At 41.2% G+C, this 8365-nt stretch overlaps 1 long non-coding RNA gene across 1 annotated transcript in view; it reads right to left on the reverse strand.

The window, feature by feature from the left end:
• LOC116784637 overlaps positions 1-8160 on the reverse strand; it is a 28722-nt gene extending 20562 nt beyond the window's left edge. The window contains exons 1-2 of the long non-coding RNA XR_004356182.1: positions 8105-8160; positions 3801-3906 (exon numbers count right to left, since the gene is read on the reverse strand). This is a non-coding gene — a long non-coding RNA (uncharacterized LOC116784637). The remainder of the gene's footprint in view (positions 1-3800; positions 3907-8104) is intronic.
• Between the last annotated feature and the right edge of the window lie 205 nt (positions 8161-8365).

An 8365-nucleotide genomic window follows, 5' to 3' on the forward strand; every position in this document is an offset into this window, starting at 1 on the left:
AGAGGTGGGTGGCAAACACCCCCATTGCATGACTTATATTTGTATTTAGTCAGCTACAGTTACACCACAAGGTACTTAGGGAGGGATTTTTCACTGAGAAACAAATATTAAAGTGTGAGAGTGTTCGTCAATATTTTCTGTTAATTGACCAAGGATTGGAAGCATATATCTACATCCCAGACAGCATTGTGAAGTAGAGATAGCCAACTGCTTTAAACTGGCTTAGATACCAGAAGAAATACGTCTGCAGCAGCATTATTTCAAACTACCACTCAGTTAGAACTAGTTCAGGCATCTCCCTTGGTTACCTTGTAACCTGCAGTATATTCTGATGCTATGATGTGGAGAGATATTGCAGAGAGCAAACAGCTGGGAAAACATAAGATAAATTTTAAATTATTTTTCAGAAAAATATATCAGAACTTGCTAGAGAAATTATTTCCTAAGCACATCTTACCTAGCCTCAGCTCTACTCTTTAGCACAAAAATTATATTATAAAAAAAAGGGTTACTCTAGTTAGCATCAGGAAATCCACGTAGCCATTATTCAGCATGGCTACTGTCAGATGTCTTCTCAAGTCCATAAAACCAAACACAAAGACCTCTAAATGCAGTCTGCAACCTTCAAAAGGCAAGACAAAACTAAAGAACATCTGAAAACTGTGTGTCAGGTCTTTAGCTGCTGAGAATCACTGTAGTTTCCTTGCTTCCAGTTGAGCAAAGCTTGCACACATCAGCCAGAAAAAGCTGTACTGAGTTGCAATAGTCATTGTGTTCACTGGAATAAAGGAAGCTCCTCGCAAGCCCTCCTGGAATTGGTGATTCACAGGCCAGTCAGGTGGCTTACCTATGTGATCTACTCCCAAATTTATAGACTTCGTCTTACAAACATAGCCACTCCTGGAAGCTGCTAGTAGTAGTATTGTAGTCACTGCCAGCACTGACCATAAAACTCCATTTTATGATTCTCAGCAGCAGAACCACCTATTCACCTTTGATTGCTTGTCATTTGCTAATGATTAATCCAGAGTCTAGAGGACACTTCTTTCCAATAGCACCAGATTGGAGCAAAGTATGTTCTTGTCTCTGTTTACTAGAATTATTTTATCTTCCCTTGAAATATCAGGATTTGATCACTGTCAGGGACTGATTAATGAGCAAGATGGACTTTAGATGTCCTCTGGGCAGGCAATTCTTACGACTCATTTACAGTGGCGACATATGTTTGCATCCTACTTTAAAGGTCCATTTCATCACAGAGTAGTATGGTCCTGGCATGGTCCTGGAAATCTATATTTGTCATATGGGAAGCAAGACAAAACTTAACCTATTCAGACTACCCAAGGAAGTAGTAGAGTTTAATGGTGAACAGGGTGGTAGTGCTAGGTTGACTATTGGAGTAGATGATCTTAAAGGTCTTTTCCAATCTTAACAATGCTATGATTCTATATATGACTACTCTGCCTGCTTTGGTCTTGCCCAGTGCTCCCAATTTGTCATGGCAAATAATTTGACTAAGGCTCAAAAAAAAGAGCATGTGCACTTGCAGGAAGTCTACAAAATCATGGGAATGGTTCATTTAGTGATGTTTTCTTCCTTTGTTTTATAGTATTTCTGATAACAAACAGGGTTTAGCAATGAAAAATAAGTTACATTATAACATCGGTAACTGCAGGACTAAAGTGACTGGAGCTCCTTTAAACAAAGGACACCAAGGAGGTATGGGCTCATTTGTAACTGTGCACCAGGACTACCCCAACTCTTCCTCCCCTTTGACTATGCCAATTCTGGTCGGGCAGGTGGTGATAAAAGAGGCTGAGGCATACATGGTCTGGTGCAATAAAGCTACCTGGAGTGTCACATGATAAAAGGGAGCCACACCTCTAGGCTGCAACTGACAATCAGGTCTCTTTTAGTCAGGAGTTTGTCCAGCTGTATCAAACATTGGAGTCTGTCTTCTGTGCCGTGACCCTCAGGAGTCAGTCATCTGCATGGAGCCCTTGGGGTACGGCTCAGGGGAGGGACCACAGTGAGGTACTGTGCAAATGACAGACGTATAGCCCAGGCCACAGCTGGTCAAGGGGAAAGGGACTGTACAGCCCTCTGTTACAGCCCTATGTGGTTTATCTCTCATTTTCTTACAGGTCCAAAAAAGACATTTTAAAACATTGAAAAAAGAAAAACAAAAAAGGGAGGGGGATAAAAAATAACTTTAATTGCAAATAGTGGCATAAAACCTGTGGCATTCAGTCAGCCTTTTTCTACCAGGTAGTAACTTAACTGGCTGTTTTTAAAAACTATTGCCTTGCGCTGTTAGACTCAATACCTGTCACTTGATTAATGTGCTGGTGTCTTATTAACTGCAGTGTTAGAGGAGCTTCTGTAATCATCACTACCCCCTTCTCTCACCCCTTTTGTAAAAACCTCATGTCGATATTGCTGCTCTGACTGGAAGGTACTGCACTTTCCGGCTAAACATCATAAAGAGCAAAGAATTACCATTTCCATGTAATCCAGCCCATAAATCAACTCTCATGTGTTGTTCTGAGGATGGTGAGGGTCTCTGCAAGTGCTCCCTGCATTCACATTTACAAGACAGGCTGTCTCCAGATAGAAGAAAAGAAAAAAAGGTGGAGGGGAGGGGAATCAGAATGGCTAAATTGTTCCAGCATCTGATTGATCTTATCTGGACCTCCCTTGCTGCAACAATAATTTGAGACTGTTGAAAATTGCCACCTTATCTGATTGGTGGTCTTACCAGCTGCTATTTTATCGGGGCCCAGCTAGATGAGGAAAGCAGGATGTGGCATGACCTTGGTATCTCAGCGCCTGACTTCAATATCTAATCAGTCAGATGTCTCGCTGAGGCCACCTCGGGATGTTGTGCATATCCCCTCCAGCACCAATTCATTCAAAAGATGTTTGCTTCACACTGGTGTTAGCCCCCAGCACACACACACACAGAGCACATCCCAGCACATCACTGCCCTGCCTGACAGTGCTGCAGCACCTGAAGTTAAGATGCTTTTTGTAAAGCTTTGGCAGCCTTTCTCCTGAAAAGCTTAGTTTGCAGGACTGCACACAGTCAGCAACATTTCAGCATCCTGCTGGCGTTGCAGCCAAACCAAGTCCTCCAAACTCATTTCATATAACTCATATAAGCTATACAGTACATATCCATCAGCGTAGTGAATGTTACCAGTAGAGCGGTGCACCACAGACAGTGCCCCATAGATGGTAATAGGAAGAAAATGAGTTTCGTTGCTTCAGACTGGAAGTTGCAGGGCAAGGTTTTTACCCTAGCTCTAATAGCCATTAGCTGCGTATCTGGGGAAAACATTCCACCTCTCTGACTTCAGATACAGACAGCAGATTACACTTTCAAGAACCCCATTGTGGCAGGATTATAGTGTCTGTTAGCTCTGGGGCTTTCCCTTGGTGCTGAATTCTCCTTCTATTCCATTGGAGAAGCAGGGTGCCTGCATAGCACCTGCAATTCTCTGCCCGAGGGAACAGTAAGTGGAACCATGTTCTGACGTTCACCAGTCCTGCTCTTCCTTTTCTCCTTCATGCTGTGTCTGGAGGAGAGTCTCCACACACCCTGAAAAGCTCCTGCAGGAAGATATACTCTTTGGGGCAGGTCCCTGGGACACAGATGCCTCCTTCTCTCTTGACTTTGAGTGGATGTTGCTCAAGGAAGTAACTCTTGGAAGAGCAGTGATTGTCACAGCTCTGTGCTGTCCTGTTCAACAAGTATAGTATGAACAGCATGCTGGGGGAGAAGTCTGGGCTTGACTCACCTGAGATATCAGTAGACCAACAAGGGACAAGTTCGCAAGAAGCGATACCTGAAGTACAGAGAAATTAACCGTCCAAGGAAGATGAGAGTGCTCTAGCATGTCATTTCTGGGGGAAAAAAAATAAAATTGTAGTTTCTGATTCAATTTATGACTCTTAATTCCCTTATGCATGTACATTTATTATATAGATTTTTTAAAAAGGCTGAAATTCAAATCAAAGATTTTGATTCTTTTAAGCCTTTGGTATGACCCTAATTTTCTTTTTTTTTAACCCAACCCTGGAAATTACTGTGGGGTTTTCTGTTTGTTCCTGGTATGTTTAACATAATTTAATGCAGAATTTCTCATAAAACAGCAACTTCCTTCCCAACTAGCTCTGTGCATCACCTCTGCTACATGCAATGACTGCTAACAGAGGTCTCAGACATGCTCTTTGCACACCAGGACCAGGCACAAACCCTAATGTTTCTACACAGAGGAAGTATGAGAAAAAGGTGACAGTTTTATGCCAAAAGAAGTCACTCACAAGCTCTTATTCTGGGGGTAAATTTCCCTGTGCAGTGAGCAGGGGAGCCCATGGGTCCATCAGGCAAAATGATGGACTAGTGCAGTCTCTGGCCAAGTCTTGGTTTGCTGTTGCTGTTCCAAACAGAACATTGAATTGTGAGATGTCCGTGGCCACCTTGGTATTAAAAGTTCAGAGACTTACATAAGTCTTTTCGGGAGGTGCAAAGTTTATTTTCAATGCTGGTATAATTTTCTCCCTTGTTCCTTAAGTAATAATAATAATAATAATAATACTAAAAAGAAGATAAGAATTTCCTATGTGTTTTAGTTCTGTTTGGGCTTTGCTTCTGGTGTGGTTTAGAAGACTCACAGGCTTTGCTGTCTCCTAAAGCCAAATCTAAACACCTTTAAAGTAAGAGAATCATTACATATATTTTGACAAATAAAGAATATTTCATATGTTTGGAGTCATATTGTTTACTAAAATAAACAGTGTGACAATACCTGTGGCTTGGAATAGCAAACTTATCATGAAGGGCTGTCCACTGCCCCCCAGCTGCACAGAACACACCTCTGGACAGCATTCCTGCAACTCATGAGGACATTGCAGCAAATTCCAGTCCAAATAAAGCCACAGAACAGATAAGCAACTCCATCTCAACACACACAGATGTATATGCACAAAAATGTCCTCATATCAGGACCTAGATAATGCAGCTGAGAATGCAGCCAAGTGCATCTTACTTGATTGACAATATGTAACAGATTGCCTTAGCGTATTCTTCAGGAGAAGCAAAACATACAATTAAATAAAACTAGTTATTAAAAGCAACCCCCTCCCCCCTGAAAATAGATGTCAAACCCTGACTAGATAAATGTGGTATTTCAGGTGGAAAATTGAATGGACTTAATAGGAGTAATATGAACAGTTGGTCCTGGAAAAGCTTATAAACTGTAAATATTGCTCACTGCCGATGCTAACACAATGATGAATGTGTCAAAATATTAGTATCAAAAGACTGCTGGAATAGATTTGCAACGTTGTGGAAGGCGTGAAGGGAGGTAGCTGTCCTTCCCGTGGCTTTATATTAATCTCTGGCTACTGGCTGATAGCAGGGGCCATGAGCACTATAATTAGATTTTGGAAATGTATATAGGGAGGAGGAAATGGAATAATTAAGGTAAGCTATCAGATGCCTCTCCTCATCCTTTTTAAACAAGTCAGAAATATACTCTGCACTCGTTCAGCATGCAACCTTCAAGGGGAATGGTGTCAGACACTGTAATTGGTAGAACTTGAATGCTGCTGTACTGGTGTCCCTTTTTTAAGAAAACCTATTTTCCACACCAAAATTGATCCGGAGAGGTTGTTATCTCATAATGCACACCTAGAGAGGTACTGTGAGGCCTGAGGGTAGGGAATAGCAGGGCACTTCACAGCCTCAGTGCTGCATCCTCTCTGGGGGAACTTGCTGCCGAGGCACAGGCTATGTGGTAAAATATATGTGTATGTGTGTGGAGAGTTTGCAGTTTCCTTTAAAATGTATGGGTGAGGCAGTAAAAGTGTGCTAATGGGATGGCATCTGGCAAGGTCTAACGACTGAACCAGGTGAGTATTTGCTTCTCCTTCTGGGGGTGCTGGTAGGTGGGAGAGCCTCTGCCCTCCAACTAATACGACACCCTTGAAGGGCACACTGGCTTTTATTTGATTATCCTGCCCCGCTTAAACAACAAAGAACAGCCAGGAAACCTCAGTAAACACAAAAAAGATATTTTTGGTGTGGAAAATTATTTGACATTATTCTTAAATATTTAAAGGACACTGTGTGCTGGTTTGGAAATCCAGTGAATAATTTAATATTGTTTGACAGAATCTCTTTGGGTCAATTATTCAGTAAGTGGATTAATACATTCTGACTAAAACACAGAACATTGCATTTTGGCGGGCATATCTCATTACATCATATATTCCATGTCACATTGCATTGCAGAGGAGGCCAGTATAATCAAATGGGGCAACTTGAATTAGACAATGCAATCAGAACAATTTCCAAATATTTTTCTAAAGCTTCCTGTTCCTGACTGTTTCTCTACCTGGTCTGTCTATACTTATCTGTTGAAAAAGGAAAATAACCACAGCAACTTATTTAAAAAGAAGTCTTGTTGGAAACTGCCAGCAACTCTTGACCTCATTATAACCCTAAGTGTCTTATCTATACAAAACACTTTAATTTTAGAATAGCATCTTTAAAGCCCCAGGGGAAGAATGAGAGCATCTTTTGATGCTTGACAGTAATTCTCTGACACTGACATGGGTCCAAAACAGATATTCTTATCAAGTCGTTCTGAGGAAAGGAGCTGTAATATAGGATCTCAAGGGCAGTGGGGATACAATACAGGTTAAAAAAGGAAGGATTCTTGGGATTTCAATAAATATGTAGAAGGCTTCAGTGGCAACAGCTGTCTCGCACCAGGAAGGGTTTTATAGGAATGGAGGGTCCTGCTTATGTTTCAAATCATCAAAAGGCACACCTTTCTCTCCTGTCCTTCCACTTTCCATTCTTTCCCAATATGCTCTGTGGAAACAGGTGGGACTTGATTTCCAAAATCCCATAGCTCTAAGTGGGGGTGACAGTCCTTTTAGTAAAGCTAATTAAAATTTGAAATTTCTGGTTTTGTGAGGAATTCTCAGATTCTTCAATATTCCTTCAAGTACAATGGGGAAAAATTAATAATCTCATAACTTTACTGTGAAAGAGAATATTCTAAAAGCAATTCTATGGTTATGTATTTTTTATAATTGTAGTATGAATATTGCAACATGGCATAAAACCCAAAATCATACTGTAGAGGACAAATACTCAGGTTTTTGGGAGTGATCTAACATGATATTTACTTCATTAAAGTGAAATATTTCTGAAAAGGGCTTTCATTTCCTGCAGTCAGCATGTTTTGACCATATCCCTTTACCAACTGAAAATTGTAAAGACAGATATACAAAAATGTATCTAAAGGTCTGAGTGAAATCAGAATAAAAATTGTTACCAAAATAAAAGGTACCTGTTTCTCTGCTCTCACAGTTGTGTTCAGCAAAATCTACTACATAGAAAGGGTAGGATTGCACCTGGCCTTGCCCAGTAGCTGCTTTAGCAAAGCAAAAAGCACATCTAGGAAAAAGGATGAGTTCTCTTCTGAACATTTCCTAAGGGTAACTCAACAGGAATTTTTCTCACTATATGTGCAAATGGGAGCAGGGATGAGGTCAAGATAAAGCCTCAGAGAAGCTTCTAAGAAGAAGTTTGAAGTTGTGTGGAGTCCCTAGATGTTTAATTCAGACCACCACTAAAAAGTCCCCATGCTCATGTGCATCTTTGCCAGACTATCTGAACGATTTCCCCTCCAGAGCATTATGGGAACCTGTATTCTTCTTCAGATCTCCAGCATGAGGTCAGCAGTCCTTCTGCAGTTGCTCAAAATTGCTAAGGCCACAAGCAAATTTGCCTTCTCACACTCTTCAGGATCAGAAAAGAGGGTCAAAGGCAACTCAAGAGAAGGAAAAAAACCCACAAACCAACATTTAAATTCCAAACAAGCTGGGATGGGAAAATGGTTTTTAGACTAGTCAAATTTTCTTACCCCTTTCTTGTGATCCACTTAGGGATCACAGTACGGCCCATGGTGATGCTTCATGCTGGCCATTTTGAATATCCAAAGTAATTTTCCCCATTCTACTAACTGGAAAATGGAGGCAAAGGGAAAGCCATTGATCAAAAAGCTTAGAGGTTAGCAGCACAAACCTACACAGAGGTAGCAGCGTTAGCTGTTAGCAAGGTTTGAGTTTGCAGTGGCTGACCTGGAGCCCTCAGATCTGCACTGACAGATGGCAGTGCTTCCACAAACAAACTTCCACATTCCAGACACCCCCCAAGGAGTTCCTCTGCAGCAAGGTAAGTAGTAGCAAGCCCTGATGTAAAGGTACAGCCTGAGTTCTCCTTCAGACCGCTCAGTAATAAAAATTAATATTGAAAACCCCATAACCTCCTAAAAGTGCATAACAT

The sequence above is a fragment of the Chiroxiphia lanceolata genome, chromosome 3 (genome assembly GCF_009829145.1).
Source record: "Chiroxiphia lanceolata isolate bChiLan1 chromosome 3, bChiLan1.pri, whole genome shotgun sequence".
NCBI classification, from domain to species: domain Eukaryota; kingdom Metazoa; phylum Chordata; class Aves; order Passeriformes; family Pipridae; genus Chiroxiphia; species Chiroxiphia lanceolata.